General features: G+C 35.9%; 2 non-coding genes across 2 annotated transcripts; both read right to left on the bottom strand.

Moving 5' to 3' along the window:
- Nucleotides 1-14183: 14183 nt before the first annotated feature.
- Nucleotides 14184-14255, bottom strand: TRNAQ-UUG (transfer RNA glutamine (anticodon UUG)). Its single transcript has one exon. It is a non-coding gene; the product is annotated as a tRNA-Gln (tRNA).
- Nucleotides 14256-21950: 7695 nt separating this feature from the next.
- Nucleotides 21951-22022, bottom strand: TRNAQ-UUG (transfer RNA glutamine (anticodon UUG)). Its single transcript has one exon. It is a non-coding gene; the product is annotated as a tRNA-Gln (tRNA).
- Between the last annotated feature and the right edge of the window lie 252 nt (nt 22023-22274).

Genomic DNA, 22274 nt, shown 5'->3' with positions numbered 1-22274 from the left:
TTGGTAATGCCGTCAAGGCCGGGGGCCTTTTTATTCTTCAGATGGGAAATGATATTTATTATTTCTGTTGGAGATGTAAGGGTGATGGTTTCTTAAGCTGACTTAGTGCATTTCTAACTTTACGATGGAGACTTTGTAAATAAGATTGATATTTAAGTTTGCATAAGATGGACTGCATTGATTTTCCAGATTGTCAATTAGGGCTTCTGCTTTTTCTTCATCTGTGTGTGGAACTCCAAGATTGGTCTTTAAAGGGGGAGATCGATTGAGTGACTCCATCGCGATTACTTATATAAAAATGAATTAAACTTTAAAAGGTATAAGGAACGATTTAATAAACCATTTTAAATTGTTTAAATTTTAAAGCATTTTTATTGCAATTTACAATAAACATAAAACTTAAACGCATATTTTATAATAAATATATTTTATATATTTTAATAACAAGCCAGTACAACTATTAAAATAAATTGTATGCGCCGATGTCGTCTAATTATTGGTATTCTATTAACGTAAATTGAAATCTTTCCTCTGTTTCTAGAAGTAGTCGAACAGATTTCTTTAGCACATGTTAAGTTAGGTATTGTTAATTCTGTCGAGGATAGAGGAAGCAGCTGCGGTATAGAAATGCGGGAGAGAGTGTGACACACACACAGAGAGAGAGAGAGAGTGAGGTATGAAAAAAATGTTATGAGGTGGAATATGAGATGTGAAATCGTTCGGCTGTATGCTTTCCATGCTTTCCTCGGCACATTTAAATTTCTCAAGGTCACCTGCGATTAAACTAATGACGATAAAAACCAAAGGTAATTAATAGTTAAACAGCATAAAATAGAAATAGCGTAATGGTTATGCGAGATCAAGTGGGAATATTTTATCACTGATTAATTACGAATAAAAACGAAGAGATTTTACGCATATTGACGAACGTTTGCCATACATGAGACTGCAATTAATACATTGACATGCACATCAATGCCGGATTTTAATAAAAAGGTACTTCTGATAGAGAATTTTCCCAGTTTGCAACATTAGTGACGCTCATTGTACCAATGTTGTGTCCTGAATAATCACAAATTGGGACAAAAGATTAATTCTATTCAGGAACAACTATCTTTGATTGTAGGCAGAGAATGTTGTGCTTTGGCAAGGAAATAAAATTGTACATTAGAACTTTAAGGCAAAACTGAAGAAATATTAGCATAAGAAACGTGAGATTTAACCTGTTTGTACACAGTCAAATAGAGAAATTTATACAAGATTATAATTTAATTAGAGTATCCCATTTTATGTATTGTATAAATGCAAGTGGAATGTAAGCCAAAGTCAAGGGTCACAGTTTAGCCGTCTAGAATAGCGTATGGCCTGAAGGAAAGAGAAATTATAAGGAAAACGAAGGGAGAACGCATTTTCGGAAGAGCGCCAGAGCACGTGGGTGAGTGCCGTGACGTAAAAAACGTAGCTAAGCGCGAGAATCTCAGAGAAAAGATCGAGGATCAAGCTCCCCCCCCACACACACACGACACTTTTTGGTTCCTGTTTCCTGCGCTCGTGGACGTTAGCCAGCGCTCTCCGCCAACGTGAAGATTCCGAGTCGGCCGTAGAAGTCGTGTGAGGCCGATCGATGTTAGCGAAGCAAGGCTAGCTATCTCTTCATAACAGAGTAGCTAAGCCATATCGAGTGACCGGTAATCCAGATGTGTTCCCGCGGTACCAGAGAAAGTCCAGAACGGCACATCGCCTTATCGACTCGGGGAACCAGGCCGTGCTGTTACCGTAAGTGACCCGGAGAATCGCAGAACAAAGGTGCCTTGATGTCCAGACAAGGCTGATGATAGAACAGAAAGTCATTCCATGGGACGGTAACATAAAAAAATGTTAAAGTATCTGAATTCCTATTAAAGATTTGTGTGAACTCTGTAGGCTAATTTGTGTATGGACAGGCTGTAGAGATTATCCCAATTTGGCAATGACCTGTTCCTGTTTTGAAAAATGTCTCCCTAAAAGGGATCTGTGTGTGAGATAACTGAGACATATTGTGAGATATGAGTAGTGATCAGAGAGTGATTGGAGATAATGTTAAATTAAGCCAGAAGTTTGTATGTTTATAGAAAACTCTGTGGATCTAATTATTATGCGTGTATTCTTGTGTTAGTAATGATATCAGAATTTTACTAGGAAAGTGATTATGTTAACCATGTACTTTAATTTTCTCGTGTATATCTCTTAAACCTAAATAAAAATGTTTTATAGCATTCGCCTGAATCTAGCCTGTCTTATGAATTCAAATAGCCACTCATAAAATTATCTAACCTAGCGGGAGAGATATGTGAATATTAGTTGATTTTTTAGACCACGACTGCCTGCAAAGACAAAGCGAATTGAAATTACTCGAATTAGTGTTAGAAAGTTTATTACTGTGTATTACTCTGAGATAGCCACCTTGGATAAGAGTCATCTATCCTATATATTGGCTGGCGCAGCAAAATATAAATTCGTCAATATTTAACAGGCTCAGAGCACTGTTTCAGAGGGTAGATTTTAAGGCCTTGTCCCATACTTCGACAAAGCCCTTATGAGTGAAAGAATTACACGTGACTAAACTTAAGAGCGGCCTAAATTTTAGTTTGTTTAAGGATAGAAGGGTGATAGCTGATTTGCTAGACTTATTGGAAACTTATTACAAAAAGGATAGAAGGGAAATAACTGTGTATGAGTGAGTAGTGGAACATACAAATATATATAGATAGTAAAAGGTAATAATAGAAAGAAAAGGGTACGCAACAAATGGCACAGCCGATAGGATAATGATAGAAGAGATTGAAGTAAGAAAGGATATACTTGAATATAGCGCATCGATATAAAAGCAATAAGCATAACACAACACCAATATACGAGGGTGGTCTGAAAACTTTTCGGCTTAAAATTAAAAAAACGAGTTTATAATTTCAAAATTATTTTTTATTTCGCAACATAATCTGCCTTAAGACTAATACGTTCATTCCGGCGATGTTCCAGCGCCATTATCCCGTCCCTGTAGTGGTTTTCGGTAAGATCTGCAAAATACCCCCTCTCAGCTGCAATCACCTCTTGAATCGAAGAAGAGTTTTAGTTTTGGGAAGAGGCTGAAGTCAGAGGGAGCCAAATCTGGGGAATAGGGTGGATGTTCCAACAATTCATAGTTCAGATCCCTTAATTTTCCCATTGCCAAAACACCTTTGTGGGCAGATGCATTGCCCTGATGAAAGATGATTTTTCCTTCTGTAAACCGGGTCTTTTCAAACGAATTTTTTCGTCTAGTCTGGTTAAAATATCAGAATAATGTTCCCCGGGTATTGTTTTGTCCTTTTCAAGATAATAAACAAAATGCCTTTAGCATCCCAAAACACCGATGCCATGACCTTTCCAAGTGATGGAACCGACTTTGTCTTCTTGGTGTTGAACATCCTGCTTCTGTCCACTGTTTTGACTGCTGTTTGGATTCTGGTGCGTAATGGTGAATCCAAGTCTCATCGATAGAAAAATATCGACGCATAAAATAAGTTTTATTATTGTTGAAACGCCTCAAGCACTGTTCAGAGATTTTCATGCAAGTTCATTTTTGATCTACTGTGAACAAGCGCGGCACCCATCTTGCACAAAGCTTTTTCATTTGCAATTCTTCATGCAAAATATATCCTACACTTTCTTTTGAAATGCCTATAGTCTCAGCAATTTCACGCACTGTGACTCGCCGGTCATCCAATACGTTACCGTGCAATTGATCAATTATTTCTCGGGTTGTTACACATTTTGTACGTCCTTAACGTGGATCAACTTCAAGGCTGGTACGGCCACGTTTAAACTCGGAAGCCCATTTCTTAATTGTCGAAAACGAAGGAGAAGAGAGCCATAAACTTTTATGAACTTCGAATGAATTTCTTTTGGCGTTAAACCTTCTTTTACAAAGAATGTTATAACCACACGATACTTAATTTTATCCATTTCAAGGAATATAGACAGCACTTTTGCTTCAGACAGCTGTATAAAATAAACTACTTGATAGAATGACTTGAAATTTCACAGGTATGCTTACGACCGATGTACCAACTTTGAAAAAAAAAATCGTGCCGATGATGTTGCTATCTATGGTCCAGAACGCTTCAGACCATCCTCGTATATCGTAAAAAGTTTTCTTCTTGGAGTTGATGGGCAAAACGTGTAAAGCAATAAGCACTTTTCTATGCCTCTTCTAATTAACATAATACTTCTAAAGTAAGGGTTTCAAAAATATCTTCGATATATAATATAATATAATAGATAACTAAACGAAGATTTTACAGCTATACATTGCTTCTTTGGGACTAGTTCTTATAAGGACTGGCTTAAAGGGGCTTTTCATCTTCTCCGTTATCTGTAGAGGACAGTGTAGGGATAAGGTGGTATTGAGCAATTAAAGCTCTGATCATGGCAGGAGGGTAACAGCAATAGCCGAGCCTCAATTAGAACTTCATTGGCTACAGCATTGCCATCCATTACCCTCCAAGGGTATTGGATTGAATGAATCAATCACCGCATCTCACGGTCGATTGATTCGACTCTTCCTCGCTCTTCTTTCGGACTGATAACTGATGTGGCATGATGGATATCAGTCCCATGGACTCCGATCCCTTCGTCACTATGAAATAGTCTTGTATTAAAGATTAGCGAGCACCTGGCTCACCCTATTTAGGGCTGTACGGAGGCACCTGAACCGATAAGCAGAGCTGCTTTCGGGCACTTATGTTTCCACCTGTCGTGTTCGTCATAGTTAGATGACTCTTGAATGAGTTGATTTGGATGAACAGCTGCTTTGGCAAAATAAGCAGCAGCACTGTTATGGAGGAACGTGGGAATATCGGCATTACGGTATGAGAAAGCATTTCTGACAAACCACGGAGCGTTAAAAATCATACGGAGGCACTTGTTTTGAATAACTTGTAGCTTTTTGATGTTGGTGGGGGAAGTGTGACCCCATGTCGGTGATCCGTAAGTTAAGGATGGTCTGATAATTGTTTTATAGATCCGTAGTTTGTTTTCAGTGCTGACTTGACTTCTTCGATTGAAGAGAGAATAGAGTTGCACAATTTGCTTTTTTGCATGCATAAACTATGTGGGAGTTAAAGTTTAAATGATTATCAAGTTGAATGCTTAGATATTTGGTGCTAGTTCTCCATGGGATAGCTATGTTAAAAAGTTTACTTTCTCCAAAGTGAGATGCTTGTCTTCTTGTGAAGAGAATGGCAGTGCTTTTATCGGCATTTACAGATATTCTCCATTTCCTGAACCAGTCCTCCAAATTTGTTGCTGCAGTCTGCAAGGGCTGCGTAGCTATATGTGGCCTGAGAGATCTGCTAAGAATTGCCATATCATCCGCATAACTAGCTATAGTAGTTACTGACGTGCTAGGAACATCAGAAACAAATATTGGGAATTCAATTTACGTTCTCTTAAGGAATTTTTTTCTCTTATAAAATAAAAGGTGTATAAGAACATCTTGGACTATTTATTTTATATTATCTCTATTTCGACGATAAGTAATTATTTCATTATAGTTGATTAGTTTATTATATTGTTTATATCGAAGTTCTGTCATTATGCAAATTAAATTATGCAACACGAATTTTTTTTAATTCCTGTCAATTTAGAAGCAGTTATCGTTACTTTTCGTTCTTTGCAAATCACTTCGATGTTTATTCGCTGAAAGACGAACTTCCTACGAAATATCTGTTTCTTTCTTATTGTTCGATCTTCTTACAGTGTTTTCAATCCGCAAAAGATTAAACAACTTGTTATATTGGATTGTACGTATTACCTAACTGTGCAGAATGTAACACAAATAGTACATTTGCAGCTTAAGGGAGTAATACCACTAATCGCTTAATTAATTACAGCGAGGTTTTCAGGCAAATCATCTAAACAACATCGCTTACTTTTGAACTGGTCAATGATTTATTTATTCTATCATTCGTACCATTTTTCCAATTACAAAATCTCCTCTGCACAGGATCGCGTTTTCTCTTTCTTGTATCCTAATCTGCCTTTGAGATTATCCTCCTTATTAGGCAAATAGGCTAAGGGTTATTTGATTAGGAAATCCAGCTGCAGGAATCAAAGAAGGAGGTTTTGGTAAGCTACAACCTCCAGTCATCGGGAGGAGGAGGAGGGATTATCGCCCACCGACTGATTTAATTCATCCTCCGCATCAACACATTTGCAGACCGTAGCAGTAGCATTCGATCCCAGAACGTTGCTTAGATGTCAGCAGCTGCGTCAACTCCTCCATCGAGGCTCGAGTATCTTAAGTACACCGCAGAGAAGTTCATTCTATTTGTCCAACGTCAGCGAATGTTACAGCGTGCAAATTAACGTGCGCTGGTGAGTGGGTGGGAGTTTTCTCGTGCGAAGTAGTGTGCTCGTGGTTAGCCGACTGCATTCCTGAGCCCTCATCTCGTCTTCCCGGGATCAAACCACCCCATCCTACATGCGGATGGTGTCAAAGGGCTTTCAGATTTCCGTGTTTGGTTACCAGAGCAGTTCACAATTATGTGTTCATGTCAAAAAGTTGCAACACGTTTGCAATCCGTAATGGATTGGAATTGTATAAAAAGACCGTGAAACGCCTACTGTCACGCATTCTTTTTTTCATGCTGATATAAGTTTTATTGAATTAAGTTACTTGGTTGGAAGAAACGGAGACGGGACTTCAAAATCTTCACATTATGTTTATGGTAATAAATATGTAAAACGATTAAAAGTCATTTATAAATTACACATGTATTCATATTTATTAAGTCTACTTAACTTAAGAAATATGTATTATTTAAAAACTGTTAATGTTTTAATTAAATTTAATAGTACACCTTTTGATTAAGCATATCAGGGGTATCTAAATAAAAGAAAAAAGAAATGCAATTATTATTGATTATTATTATCGATTTTTGTCAATTATTTTAGCATATTCTTGTGATTGTGATATTGATGAACTAGGCTAGTCGGTTAAGATTTTATAGGATGTGCATTCGTATCGTAAGTTAGATAAGTTAGACGTTATTCAGTGGTGATATCTGGTCTTAGAGCTACCGTGGGAACAAGTTAAGACTTTGTTTCTCATGAGAATTCAACGTAAAGTCTATATTTCCAAGTCGCGCTGTTCATCGTCATTCGAGTGTGTTTTGAGTGTTGATTGCGGTCTCACGATAGTCCTTTAGTGTGATGTATTTGGTGTTTATACGGAAGTCCTTAAGATCCAGCACAGGTAAGCATATATTTGAATATTTTAAACACGAACAATTTAAGACCTGATGACTTTATCCAATCGTTGGATAAGAAGCTGGCGCTCGACCTCCTCAAAAAACTGTTGAAGAAATTTGAGGTAGAGTGGCCAGGTTTTCTAAACCTATATTCAGCGACAGACGACTCCACAGAAGGGAAGACGAACCTGATAATCTCTGCTCCCACTTCAAAACATGATACAGAAACCCATGCTCGGAAAAAACGTAAAACAGCGGAGACTCAGATAAACGAGGGGATGGAAGAAGATAACCACAACACTGACCTCCCAACAACGAAAACGTTCCTCCAATTGTTCTACGGGAAAAAGAACGTTGGACGGCCCTTAGGCCTATCATGCAAAACCACCAAATTGCCTATTCATGGGCAAAAAACGTAGACGACGGAGTTAAAATCTAGCATCCCACAGTAGGCGACTAGCGACACCTCAAAAAAACCATGGATGAGTTAGATATTAAATATCATACTTACTCACTGAAGTCGGAGAAAAACCTAAAAGTTGTACTCAGGGGAGTAACAGAAAACATCTGCACAGCTGAATTACTGAAGACCTCTGCCTCCACGATCACCCACCTGTCAAGGTTAGCAGAATGCTACGGGCTGATAAGAGTCCAATGCCCCTAGTATTCGTTGAGATACCCAAAACACACAGGAACATAACAACGATCTGTGGTCTGAAAATCACTACAGAACCACTAAAGAAAAGAGCCTCGTCGGGACAATGCTACAGATATCAGAAATGCGGACACGCACAGAAACTATGCAGAGCAGACTACAAATGCCTCAAATGTGGGCAAAACCGCCCCATAGCTAACTGCTCAAAACCCAGGGCCTCACCAGCCAAATGCGCGAACTGCGGGGGCACCACCCGGCAAACTACAGAGGCTGCAGTCATTACCCTAAGAATATAACAGACAACAAAAGGAAGCAGATCTCTCAACCCTGCCCACAGGCACCAGAGTTGACGGCTGCCCAGTTGCCTGACACCCAACAAAAGACAACAAAATACCAGCTACCACAAATGGAAAATACCAACAGTCTGGAAAGCCACCGTCGAAGCAGGACATACGCCGAAGTAGCCCGCTCATCCAAAATTATATCCCACAGGACCAAATTCTTCCAAACATGATAACAGTCATCACAGCCTCATTGGCAAACATGCTTCAAGACTTCAGTACGTCAAACCCTTCACCAAACTCCACAAAAAGATTTCTAAAAGAAACTCAAACCATCTTATCAATGCTTGTTAATGAACAAAACTAGTTTACTCCCAGACTCACTACAGATCGCCGTTTGGAACGCCAATGACCTAAAAAGAAGACACTGGAGCTTCACGAATTCTCTCACAGATACAACCCTGACATCATCCTAATTAATGAAACTCATCTAAGACCTGCAGACAATCCAAAACTGGGAGGCTACACAATATAGAAATGACCGACTGGACTACATAGCCGGTGGTACAGCCATATTTATCAGGAACTGCATCAGGCACAATGGAATACTCATCCCCCCAACCTCCAACCTAGAACTCACAGGTGTCGAAGTCCACATAAACTCAACTGGAAGACTTAAAATCTACGCCGCCTACAACTCCACCTCTTAAGAACCTTTTATTTTCTGACTTGTATGCTGTACTAGGCACAAATGAGTCCATCATCGTCGCTGGGGACTTAAACTCCCAACATCCCTCCTGGAACAGCTGAACCACAAATAAAAATGGCCGTATCCTCTTCGGATTAAACAACGCTGTCGTAACAGGACCCACGGAACCAGCCCAACTGGCACAGCCGACATCCTAGACATCGCCATTCTACACAACATCAAATACCAGCACAGCATTCAAGCACTGAACGAATTATCATCAGACCACAACCCAATCCTACTTCACTTAGGGAACAAAGACCAGTCACCTCTCCCCCAAACCTCGATTGTCTGGGAGAAACTTAGGAAAGTGCTACCAAAACACATTGGTCCGTTTCCCCATATAAAAGTCAAGGAAGATATAGACACGGCAATAAAGAACCTCACTAATCAAATCAATAAAGCCATACTAGCAGCCACAGTATACACGATTACCTACAAACAAAATCGTCTCCCGGAAGAAATCATGGACTTAATAAGGGAAAAAAGTAGACAAAGAAAAAGATATCACAACACTCGTGCTCCCCAGGATTAGTGATATATTGATTATTTTTTTATATCTAATACAATTTAATGACGGTTGTGGATTTTCTTCTCGGTAGAACGTGTTAATCAAATATGAGAAACTCTGGTTTTGTAGTGTAGCTGCTAGATTAACGTGATTGAAGTTATCAAATTGCTGATTATATTATACAGGAATACCTTGCATAGCGCGGTTAATTGGTTCCAAGAAGCGTCCGTGCTATACAAAACCGCGTTGTTCGAGGTCTCTTTATAAAAATTTTCAATTTAATTTGTTTATTACAAAAATTTAGGATAATAAAAATGTTTAAAAATTTTTAAAAAATTGTTATTTTTATTAACTAAATAACAAATAAAATCCTTTTAAACTGCTATAAAAGTTGTAGAAAACAAAACAAATATTGCTTCAATTTTAGAATACAGTAATTTACTTTTTACTAAAGTAGTCTTTTAGTGTTCGCTGAACCATCCTTGTCTTCTTTATCTCTTCAAGTACTAGATCTCTGTAGAATTTGATGGATTTATTGAGACTTTGATGCTTCTTTCCAAATTTGGATCGGCATTTATGAGAAAGTCGAAAGCTTGGTTGATTTTTTTCGCAAAAGTTGAAAAGTCAGCAAAGGAAAATTCTTCAACCATGACATCAGTGGGTCTTCTTCGTCTTCTTCCCCTTCATAGGCTCGTTGTTGTTCCAACTCCAAAAACGTTTCATCATCCAGATCATTTGAATGAGAATCAATACATTCGTTCACATTGTTACAATCTAAACTTGTAAAACCAAGATCTTTGCCCATCTGCACAATTTCTGTCGAGATTTCCTCTTTCTGTGTTGCAAAGTCCTTTGAACAATGCTGCAAGATATTATGCCATACGGCTCTCATGTTGCTTTGAGTCACCTCTTGCCAAAAAAAAAAAAAAAAAAAAAAAAAAAAAAAAATCAGCTAACGCCTTTTTATTCCCGTATATACGGGAGTAGGCGAGGCCATTTAGCCCTGTCTAACTTTTGGAGACTGAGTGGGCAGTTCAATCTCCACTGGTACCCAATCAGAGACAGACGGCCCAAGGCTATCACTAATTAAGCGGTATGCAGTGAAGAGAGACGGCTCAAATGTGCCGCCATCTCGTGGTCTCTAACCCTAACACAATATATTTAATGTCTGAAATAATGTGGGTTCTACGGTCGATTTTCTTGAGTTTACAGGACGAAAAACCGTGCCAGAGATCGACTAACTCAGGAACCGGTCGAAAAAAGGCTTAGAAAAATTTCCTCTAGTCGCCGACTAGACTCGAAACCAAGACTTCCTTCGTGCGGCCTAGCGCGGTGGTGTGCAAACGCCACATCCACTGAGCTACACAGGCTCCTAATGAAAATTGCCTCTTGCCAAGATTCATAAATATTTTGAATGGCATCTTTTATGTTAAATTTCTTCCAAAATTCACTCAAAGTCCAAGAATCTTCTTCTGCTGTAGCTTTAATAGCTTGATCAAAGTTCGTCTTAAATAGTAAGCCTTGAAAGTGGAGATAACGCCTTGATCCATCGGCTGCAGAACTGATGTTGTGTTTGGATGGAAAAAACGAATCTTGACATTTTCATCTAAGTCAGTCAATAGAGTTGGATGGCGTGGCTCATTATCGAATAAAAGCGAAATTTTGAAAGGAATATCATTCTTTTTACAATAGTTTTTAACTTCAGGGCAAAAACAAGTTTTAAACCAGTCTTCGAAAATTGAACGAGTCACCCACGCTTTTTTATTCGAACGCCAATGAACGGGTAAATTGTTCTTTGTAAAGCCCTTAAGAGTTCTTGGGTTTTCCGCTCTGTACACTAGCATTGGCTTCAATTTTAAATCACCTGATGCATTACCCCCTAGTAAAAGTGTCAATCGGTCTTTTGACACTTTATACCCAGCTTGTGTTTTTTCCTTCTCTGCTAGAAATGTGCGCGATGGCATTCTTTTCCAGAAAAAGCCAGTCTCGTCAGCGTTAAAAATTTGATCATCTGTGTAGCTTTCCTTCTCAATAAGCTTCTTCAATTCATTGGGAAATAATTCTGCAGTTTTAGTGTCAGCACTTGCGCTTTCACCTTGGATTCCCACGTTATGGAGTCCCATACGCTTTTTGAAATTGTAGAACCACCCGCGACTTGCTATAAACGTTTCACTGGTTGTACCTCCTTCGTTTTCGCTTTCAGTTTCTTTTATTTTGTCATATAGACGTGTTGCTTTTGCCTGGATTATCATTTGACTCAAAGGAATATTTTTCTGATTACAATCTTCAATCCAGATCATTAGAAGGCGTTCCATATTTTCCATCGTAGAAGATCGATTTCTCGTGATCACTTTTGACATATAAGAAGCGGTGCTCATTCCATGTTGTTTAATCTTTTCTTTGCTCTGAATAATTGTTCGTACAGATGGCTCATTCATTGAATTCTCACGCGCTATTTTAGCAAACGAAGCGCCATTCTCGTGACATTTTATAATTTCAAGTTTCTTCTCTAATGTCAACCACTTGCGTTTTTTGTTTACTCCAACAGTGTCATTTTTGTTTTGTCTTTTGTCACTCATAATTAATAAAAAATATTAAATACTAATATTAACGTAAATAATAAAATGCCGCGGGGAAAGAACGTGTTTACGTGAGAACCAATCGAATAACTACTGCATAAGCGTGGTAGTAGTAGTTATTGCAGTAGTTATTCGATTATTCTCGTTTATGCAGTAATAAAAACCGCGTTAGACCAACACCCGCGTTGTTCAAAACCGCGCTATACAAGGTATTCCTGTACTGTATTTAAGAACAGCAGCACAGGTAAGTGGACTGTAATTGCAACGAGGGCGATTCGTTAGGCCTAACAGCCGCTAGAATCGCCGTTGCTAGCATATCTATTTCAGATCCGTATACTTGCAGGATTTACTTGCGTTTATACGCAAATCGTTCATGATGAATGTGTTAGATTTGGACGCGCTCACAGATTCTCTGGATGAAGAGACAGCGCTTATTCTTGTAAATAAACTTCAAAAGAAGTTTAAGCTCAAATGGCCATCAAACATGATAGATCCTGACATCATTATAGACTCTCTAGATAAAGGACTGGCATTCAGCTTCATAAAGAAACTCCTTAAGAAGTTCGAATGGTCCAGTTTCCTAAATTTTAATTCTTTACCCGAGACTGATGAAGATCAAAATGGAGACGCTCCTCAAATGGAGGAAAAACTAAATCTATGGATGAAGATGCCTCCAACACAGATCCCTCTGCCTCCACCAATGAAAAGATGCCATTCTTAGGGAAAAGCAGAGATGAGCCTTAAGCAAAGCCTTAAGAACCACCATGGCCAACTTGCAGATAAATTACTCCACTGCCAAGAACACAGAGGAGGGCATCAAAATTCAGCCCACTACAATGACTGACTATAGAAATTTAACCAACGAGCTGGATGTAAGGTATACAATACCATTAATCCGAGGAGTATCAGAAGACATTGAAACAGCTGAAATAGCTGCTGACCTTATCAACATGCAAGATCTGCCTTCCATAAAGGTCAGCAGAATGTACAGATCAAACAAGACCCCTATGCCTCTGGTATTGGTGGAAATACACAATATACAATAAATACACAATAACAATGACGTCACTGATATTCATCTGACAACAACAAACATTCATGTCACGATTCCTTATCTTATCTTGATCTTCATCTGGTTCAAAGTGTCCCACCAATCACAACACGAATCCTTATCTCTACCATCACCCATAATCCCATACGCATGTTGTGATTGGTGGGACAATTTAAAGGTATACAATACACAAGAACTGAAGCCATTGACACATATACCCCCAGGGAAATTCCTAACATTCCATACCCATGACGTCACACACGATGACGTCATCAACCAATCACGTCACGATTCCTTATCTTATCTTGATCTTGATCTTGTATAAAGCGCATCCCATACTACTGTGGTCACTACCTATTTGATATCCTCTGTGAACTGTAACATCAAAAGAGAACTTTGATGTCTTTTCATTAAAGATAAAGTAATATTATATTGTAAGATTAAGATTCTTATAAAGTAATCTTAATATTGATCTCCATCCTCTTGCTGCCCAAGTATATTTATGTAGGTCTTTATGTTTATAGAAAGAATTCATTATTTTTAGGTTGTTATAAACTACAAAGTCGATCAATTTTTTACCATTCCTGTTTAGAGTAAGTTCTCCATATATTCCTATATTATTATTAATTTGTGTGGTTCCAATTCTTGCATTTAATTCTCCTGCTAAAATTATGTAATCATTTTTATTTTTTTTATTACATATATTTTGTAATTTATTATAAAATTCACTATTATCCACTTCTCTTCCTTCAAAAAAAAAAAAATAATAATTATTAAATAACCTGTTGAAGGTTATTTAACAGATTTTAGTGGATTTTAATGTGCAAAATCTGCTATTATAAGATATTACCCCAAGGAATATCAGAAGAAATTCGTTCCTTTCTGGTTAGACCCGTTTCTGGATGTCTTAATGTTGTATGTCAGTGGGACAAAAAGGAACAGTCCATTAACTTTTCTTGTGTTTTAAAATGTTTTCAGATTTGGTTAAATATATCTCTTCAAATTCCCCAGCTGTTATTTCTTCACTTTGTTCTGCATAAATTCAAACATAACGGGAAAAAGATGAATTCGAAAAATTCATAAAGTTAGGTTCCACCGAGATTTGAACTCGGATCGCTGGATTCAAAGCCCAGAGTGCTAACCATTACACCATGGAACCACACTTCATCATTTCATAAATGAAAACCACTATTCGATTAATTCTAGATGAATAACAGAATAGTATAATTGTCGTACGAAGTAGATTCTAGACGCAGTACAAGAAAAACATAATTGGTAAAATACGGTGCAATAATTGACATTATGTGAACACAAAAAAGGTCAGCTGGGGAAAAAAACACCAATCTATTAACGCAACTGGTATATTATTAATATATAAACAGTGTTAATTATTAATTGATAATTATTAGAAATTAATATTAAGAAAATTATTTTTTTCCATACTTTTCTCTCTCACAAAAAAAAAAGAACGTGCGGAAATGCGTCAGATCAATTATAAAATCAAGACTTAACACGTTAACTGCCCCAATACTAATTTTTTTTCCATCTTCACAGGTCATTGGGAATGATAACAAGTTTACCTGTGAACCAGATACGTATCACATAGCTGTAGCATAATGTGTATGTGTGAGGCACACTTGTTGCCCACGGCAGTCAAAGTGTTAAACATATAACATGAACACAAAATACTGCTACGATATTAAAAGAAATTATGGTGCGTGCATTTCACGCTTTTAGCCCTCTGGTGATTGGAGCAAAACCTAATTCTCTTTATTGTTGACGATTTTTTTAAGTCTGTGCTATTTTTAGTCAACAATAATGATAAGAATTTTTGTAAATTACTCTTTTAATTGTATTTATTTTTATTGTTTTTAGTTCAATTTGTTATTTTATTATTTTCATTTGGCACATTTTAATTAAAATGTTGTAAATCAATGCTTTTTCTAAGGAATCCAATGATTCTTTGTTAGTTGCAAATAGTAGAAGGCAAATCATGGGATGGTAGTTTATTGAATCCATCTGATAGACCAAATAAAATGAAATACAGTGTCGAGAGCCTCCAAGCGTGATTTTCTCCAAACCTTTCCATGGCTTAAATCCCGAACTGGATAGCGAAGGCTACAAGATCACCTGTGGATGGAATTTATTTTTGGAAATAATTTTCAATGATGCTAAATCCCATTAAAAATAATTAATAATAATAATTTGAATAAAATTAAAATAATTAAACAGAAATAAATTAAAATAAAAATATAAATAACGAAGTAAAATATTTAAAGCTTAAAATAAAAATAATGAAGAAAAATATTAAATTAAAAATAAAAATATTAAAAATAAAAATGTTAAAAATAGTTTTGAAATAAAAATATTAAAACTAAATATATTACTGTAAAAATTCAAATATGGTTATAAAGATAAAAAAAAAAAAAGCGTTTGATTCGAACACTCTTGAAATAGAACCCCAACAATTTATAGACAAAAAATACTATTGTTGTGTGTGGTGTGCGGTAGATGGCAGTAATGTCGTTGTGTGTAGTTCGGGAATTAAGTTTTCAGATGTGTGTGTGTGTGTGTGTGTGTGTGTGTGTGTGTGTGTGTGTGTGTGTGTGTGTGTGTGTGTGTGTGTAGTGGAGTAGAGCAGAGCGCCCTCTTGCGATAAGTCCTTGAAGGTGACACGCAATAATAGTAATAATAATGATGATAGTAATTCTGCTTTAAATTATAAAATTTTTAAAAGCTGCCAAGAAATTTTGAATAGTAGTGAGATTAGTTCCCTAAAGATGGCGCCAGGTTAGTGTATTGCGTTTAATAGACATAATTAGTACTTCAGCGGTAGAATAACGAAGATAATAGATGCAACTGCTAACTGAGAACATTCATTTAATATTCTACAAAAAATATACATTCTCATTCAGTTACATTGAAATGCGATGTTAAAAATAGTTATATTCATGTCTATTAATTGATATACCTTGCATTTGAACCCGGGTCACTGATCGATCCGAAATCGATTGTTGTATTTTACTGAAAATTTACTCAGTCAACTTCGATGCCTATCAAGATGAAAATACTGCATGAATATCTTCACACATATCCAGACCACATACTTAGATGTCGATAATGTAGGCAAGGAGATCGAAATACGAAATATCTCGTGGCGGCCTTCGATTAGCCGGCGAGCAGCGGGGAAGTGGGAGAGGTTCGGTGCAATTGAGTGTTCTACGCTTCGGAGAAAATATCCATCAGCAGCAAAAGAATAAAGCAGCAATAAAGGATAAGAAACAATATAAGAATAAAATGAATAAAATAAATTCGTTTGTCTAAATAAATATGATTTTCCAACATGTCTGAGAATGTCATCGATTTCAAATTATTTTTCGATGCCTAAACAGGATAAAGACAATTTACATTTGGAAAACTCCACATTTGTTGATAAGTTCTGGTCCCTTTGCTTCCAAAGACCAGGATTCGAGCTGTGTCTAGGAGCCGAACAAACTTTATATCGGATGCATAAGACTGAGTTAATCAGTCTTATGCAGGGGTTGGAAGACTTTCCTACCAGAACATTGAGGGGTTTCGTTCTGGTCAGAGAATCAATGCAGTTAACAAGCATACTGTGGACTCATGGCCTCGACTTCTGTCTGAATTGATTGATTGCCTGAAAGATTTTTATCGGATTCCTATAAAAGTATGATAAGTTTCGTGTCATTTTTGCATTATATTGCTAGAGGCAAATTTCAGTTACTTCTGTTTAAATCTTCTGGCACTGATATTGAGATCTGTGAGTACTAGAAAGTACTAATAGGTCCTAAATGATTCTAACCAAAACCCAAACCATTCCTTAAAAATCTGTGATTTGATTGAGATGATTTTTCTTCTTCTCTCGAAGAGCAAAGCTAGAAGAATAACAGTGTTCTTTGGGTTGGAAAAGTCCTGATGAAGCTCTTATTAATTGATCCCTTAAAACCAAGAGAATCGTATTCTCACATTTCAAAACAGCCCTTAGAATTGCCTCCGGTCTTTCACTCGATTAATTGTGTATTACTCTCATTACACAGTAACATTCCACCATAAAGCACACCCAATGATAAAAACAATTACGGAAATTATCTGGGAAAAATCATTAAAAATGTGAGTTTTGCAATATTGTATAATCATCTCATCTCATTGTATAATCATATTGTATAATCATCATAAAAATAAAGATAAACGCAGTATTAAACCTCAGGATGATATGCGAAGTATTAATTGTACAAACATAATCATTCTTTGTTTTATAAATGGAAAAAAATGACACTATCTCTAAAGATAAATCTATAAGGATATCAAAAAACATTGGGCTGAACCTAAATGATCTATGGTCTCAATAGTTATATAATAAACATACTTGAGTTAATAATCTGTGATAAAAATATGCAACAAACTTTCAGAATGGATAGATATAAAAATATGTGTCAGACAAGGAAGTGGGTTATCATAAGTTTCCCTTTTAGTGTTCTTAAAAAGAGTCATACAGGAAATGAAAACACAAAGAGCCACCTCGTACTGGCAGAATAAACATAAAAATCCCTGCATGCAGATAACAGTATTAATCACAGAAAGAGGATGCAAGTAGTAAGCAAAAAGAAATAACATTAAATAAACATCAAATAAAGGGATGGTTAAAAAAAAACGAAAGCATTTAAAAACCAAACCATAGAACAAGTAGATAGATTTTTATAAGTGAAAGTGTAATCATCCACCTGTACTGGGAAAGGGGAACATTAAAACGAAGAGAATAGGCACGAACGACCATCCTTAGCATGGACAGAATACTAATTATTAACTTTCTGTGTTTATTCTATGGTAATTTACTTCGGAAACGCAGACTACAAGGTAAAAATAAGAAGACTGATAGATCCAAAATATGGTTATTAAGAAATATCCGACCTGGACAGACAAAAAATTACCATTCAGGTCTTTAGAGATGAACATGACAGCAAGAAGTCCAGCACCATTATTTTAGAATACATACTATGGATAAAAATATACTGCATTAATAAGAAGAGATTATCTACATTAACATCTGTATTAAAATCAAATGATTGAAACCAGGGTCTGGCTAATAAATTTAGATCCTTTCTATCGGGACAGCGTTCACTAATCCAGCTGTGATCCGTTTGAATTTATTTTCTCGGCGTACAACACTGCGTCATATATTACAGACAGAATTACCTCACTGCGAAATCCTACAAGACGAGGTACGAGGTGGTCTAAAAAGTTCTCGGCCTAACTTTGGAAAACAGCGTTCACTAATCCAGCTGTGATCCGTTTGAATTTATTTTCTCGGCGTACAACACTGCGTCATATATTACAGACAGAATTACCTCACTGCGAAATCCTACAAGACGAGGTACGAGGTGGTCTAAAAAGTTCTCGGCCTAACTTTGGAAAACGGATTAATAATTTCAAAATTAAACATAATCTCCCTTAAGGCTAATACATTTATTTCAGCGTCATTATCCCTTCCCTGTAGTGGTTCTTAGTAAAATCAGCAAGAGATTTTCATCCGAGGTCGTTTTTGATCTGCTATGATCATGCGCACACCCATTTTGCGCAAAGCTTTTTTCATTTGCAATTCTTCATTCAAAATATATCCTACACGTGTTTTGGAAATGCCTATAGTCTCAGCAATTTCACACACTTTGACTCGCCGGTCAACCAATACCATATTGTGCACTTGATCAATGATTTCTGTTGTTGTTACACTTTTCGGACGTCCTTCACGCGGATCAACTACAAGGCTGGTACGGCCAAGTTTAAACTCAGCAGCCCATTTCTTAATTGTCGAAAACGAAGGAGAAGAGTGCCCATAAACTTTTATCAACTTCAAATGATTTCTTTACCGTTAAACCTTCTTTTGGAAAGAATTTTATAACCGCACGATTTTATCCATTTCGAGGGAAACAGACAACACTTTTGCTTCAGACAGCTGCAGAAAACAAAATACTTGATAGAATGACTTGCAATTTCACATGGATTCCGATGACAGATGTACCAACTTAGAAAAAAAAATGTTGCCGATAGTGTTGCCATCTATGGTCTAGGCCAAAAACGTTTCAGACCACCCTCGTAAGCCTGTGAATTTAAAAGGGTTTAAATAAATGCTCTGATGGGTCTAACATAAATCCAGAAGTTTTCTTTTCCTTCCCTTAATCCAAGAAAGGATGCCAAAAACCCCTTGGTCTTTTGCTGATTACAATATCAGTATATTAGTAACTGTTTGGCCTATAGATTGCAAAATTTTATAGAGCCAGTTGGATTGTATTTCCATAATGATTAGGTAGTTTTTTTGTCTTTCCTTTAATATGTTAAATAATATGTTTCTTTTAACTTTGTCAAATGCTTTTTCAAAGTCAATAAATGCAATATATGTTTCTAAATTGTATTCTCTTCTTTTCTCTATTTTAATTTTTAGGCAAAAAGCCGGGACCATACATGATCGTCCATTTCTAAATCCATTCTGTACTTCTAAAATAAAGTTTTCGGAATATTTCATTAGTTCGTTACTTAATAATCTGCGATATATTTTGCAACCGGGATTTAGAATAATTATTAAGTCTATAATTTTTAGAATAACTTCTACTACTTTTTTTTAAGATAGAAAATCTTAGAACATTTTTTTATTTCAAACTTAAAATTGTTTAAAACAGAATTTACTTATTTTAATTTGATTATTTCCATTGTTCAAGTTAAGGGATATTACATCCCATATCGTTTCTTAGCCGAATAAGAAACTCAAAGAGTTTCATGCCGAATATAGTAGAAACTGTATAAAGTTCGGCGATTCCAAGAGTAAGCAAATACCTGGATACAGCAGCAACTGACCCTAAAGGTAGTAGTGCAAGCTGAGGCAACTCGTGTCTAAGATGGAGCAAGCTCCGATCACTATTCTTGATATTTACCCATAAGGTGAACTTACCTCCTAGGAGCTGTTTACTGTTCTACATTATGTTCTACATTTCTGTTCTATTACTGTTCTGTATTACTGTTCTACACTACCTTAAGGGTCAGTTGCTGCAGTATCCAGGTATTTGCTTACGCTTGGAATCGCCGAACTTTATATAGTTTCTACTATTCGGCATGAAACTCTTTGAGTTTCTTATTCGGCTAAGAAACGATATGGGATGTAATATCCCTTAACTTAAACAAGTCATATGTCGCCGAATTGAAGCCTTTGGCTCTTCATATATCTAATGATTATTTGCATATATACTTGTGATGGCTTTCAGAATATTATTTGGTATTTGTTTTTCTTTTATCACTATTGTTGCTTTTTTCCATTCTATTGGTGGGTTACTAGTTGGATAGATTTTATTTAAAAATAATAAGAATCTTTTTTTGAATCTTGTTGCTGCGTGTTTATATAGTTCTGAACCCAGCTTATCTTCTCCAGGTGATTTTCCGTTTCTTGTTTCTTTCAGGCTGATTTCTAATTCTTCTTCAGTTATTTCCTTTTCAATTTCAGTAAATGTTTGCTAGTTATATTTTTTAAAATATTTGTCTGTGCACAATTCTGTATAGTAATTCAGAAATTCTTCTAATTTCAATTCGGTCTTTAATTTTATATTTTCTTTAGTATCTGTACTTTAATGGTGCAAAATCGTATATACATCGGGTCTTGTTTTATATAAATCATGTTCTAAATTAGAAACAAATTTGTTCCATGATTCTCTATGTCTTTTTCTGACTTCTATTTTAGCTATGGCTCTTATTCTTTTATATTCTATTTCATCTTCTAATCTTTTACTGCTTAACCATTTGTGATAGGCTTCTTTTTTCTTTTTGATTATTTCTTTGATTGAATCGTTCCATAAAGTCAGCTTTTTCTTTTTATTGAATTTTTTTTGTCTTTACTCAGCTTTCATTTGCGGTTGCATTTAGTATCGTTTTTATATTAAGCCATTCTATTTCTATTTCTTCATTTTATTTTATTTTATCAAAATATTGGTTAATTCTTTGTTCATATAGCCATTGTATATTTGTGGCATTTAATAATCTAGTTTTATAAACAAATGTTTTGAATTTTCTTTCTGTTCTCGTTATTTGTAGCCATTTAGGTGGTGATCGTAATTTTATTTTAACGGGGATGTGGTCACTACCTATTTGATATTCTCTGTGAACTGTAACATCAAAGAGAACTTTGATGTCTTTTCATTTAATATAAAGTAATATTATATTGTAAGATTAAGATTCTTGTAAGATTCTTATGAAGTAATCTTAATATTGATCTCCATCCTCTTGCTGCCCAAGTATATTTATGTAGGTCTTTATATTTATAGAAAGAATTCATTATTTTTAGGTTATTATAAACTAAAAAGTCGTTCAATTTTTTACCATTCCTGTTTAGAGTACGTTCTCCATATGTTCCTATATTATTATTAATTTTTGTGTTTTCCAATTCTTTCATTAAGTCTCCTGCTAATATTACGTAATCATTTTTATTTATTTTATTACATATCTTTTGTAATTGATTGTAAACTTCAATATTATCCACTTCTCTTCCTTCAAAAAAAATAATTATTATTAAATAACCTGTTGAAGGTTATTTAACAGATTTTAGTGGATTTTAATATGCAAAATCTGCTACTATAAGATATTACCCCAAGGAATATCAGAAGCACTTCGTTTCTGGATGTCTTGATGTTGTATATAAGTGGGATAAAAAAAGGAACAGTCCCTTAACTTTTCTTGTGTTTTAAAATGTTTTCAGATTTGGTTAAATATATCTCTTTAAATTCACCAGCTGTTATTTCTTCACTTTGTTCTGCATAAATTCAAACATGAGGGGGGGAAAAAAATTTATGGTATCGTTAGGTTCCACCGAGATTTGAACTCGGATCGCTGGATTCAAAGTCCAGAGTGCTAACCATTACACCATGGAACCACAAGTCATCATTTAATAAATGAAAACCACTATTCGACTAATTCTAGATGAATAACAGAATAGTATAATTGTTGTACGAAGTAGATTCTAGACGCAGTACAAGAAAAACATAATTGGTAAAATACGGTGCAATAATTGACATTATATGAACACAAAAAAGGTCAGCTGGGGAAAAAAACACCAATCTATTAACGCAACTGGTATATTATTAATATATAAACAGTGCTAATTATTAATTGATAATTAGAAATT

Source organism: Typopeltis vanoorti, chromosome 9, assembly GCF_054136105.1.
Source record: "Typopeltis vanoorti isolate ZY-2024b chromosome 9, IOZ_Tvanoo_1.0, whole genome shotgun sequence".
NCBI lineage: Eukaryota > Metazoa > Arthropoda > Arachnida > Uropygi > Thelyphonidae > Typopeltis > Typopeltis vanoorti.
The sequence above is the reverse complement of the archived record's forward strand: the minus strand, read 5'-3'. Positions and strand labels throughout refer to the sequence as shown.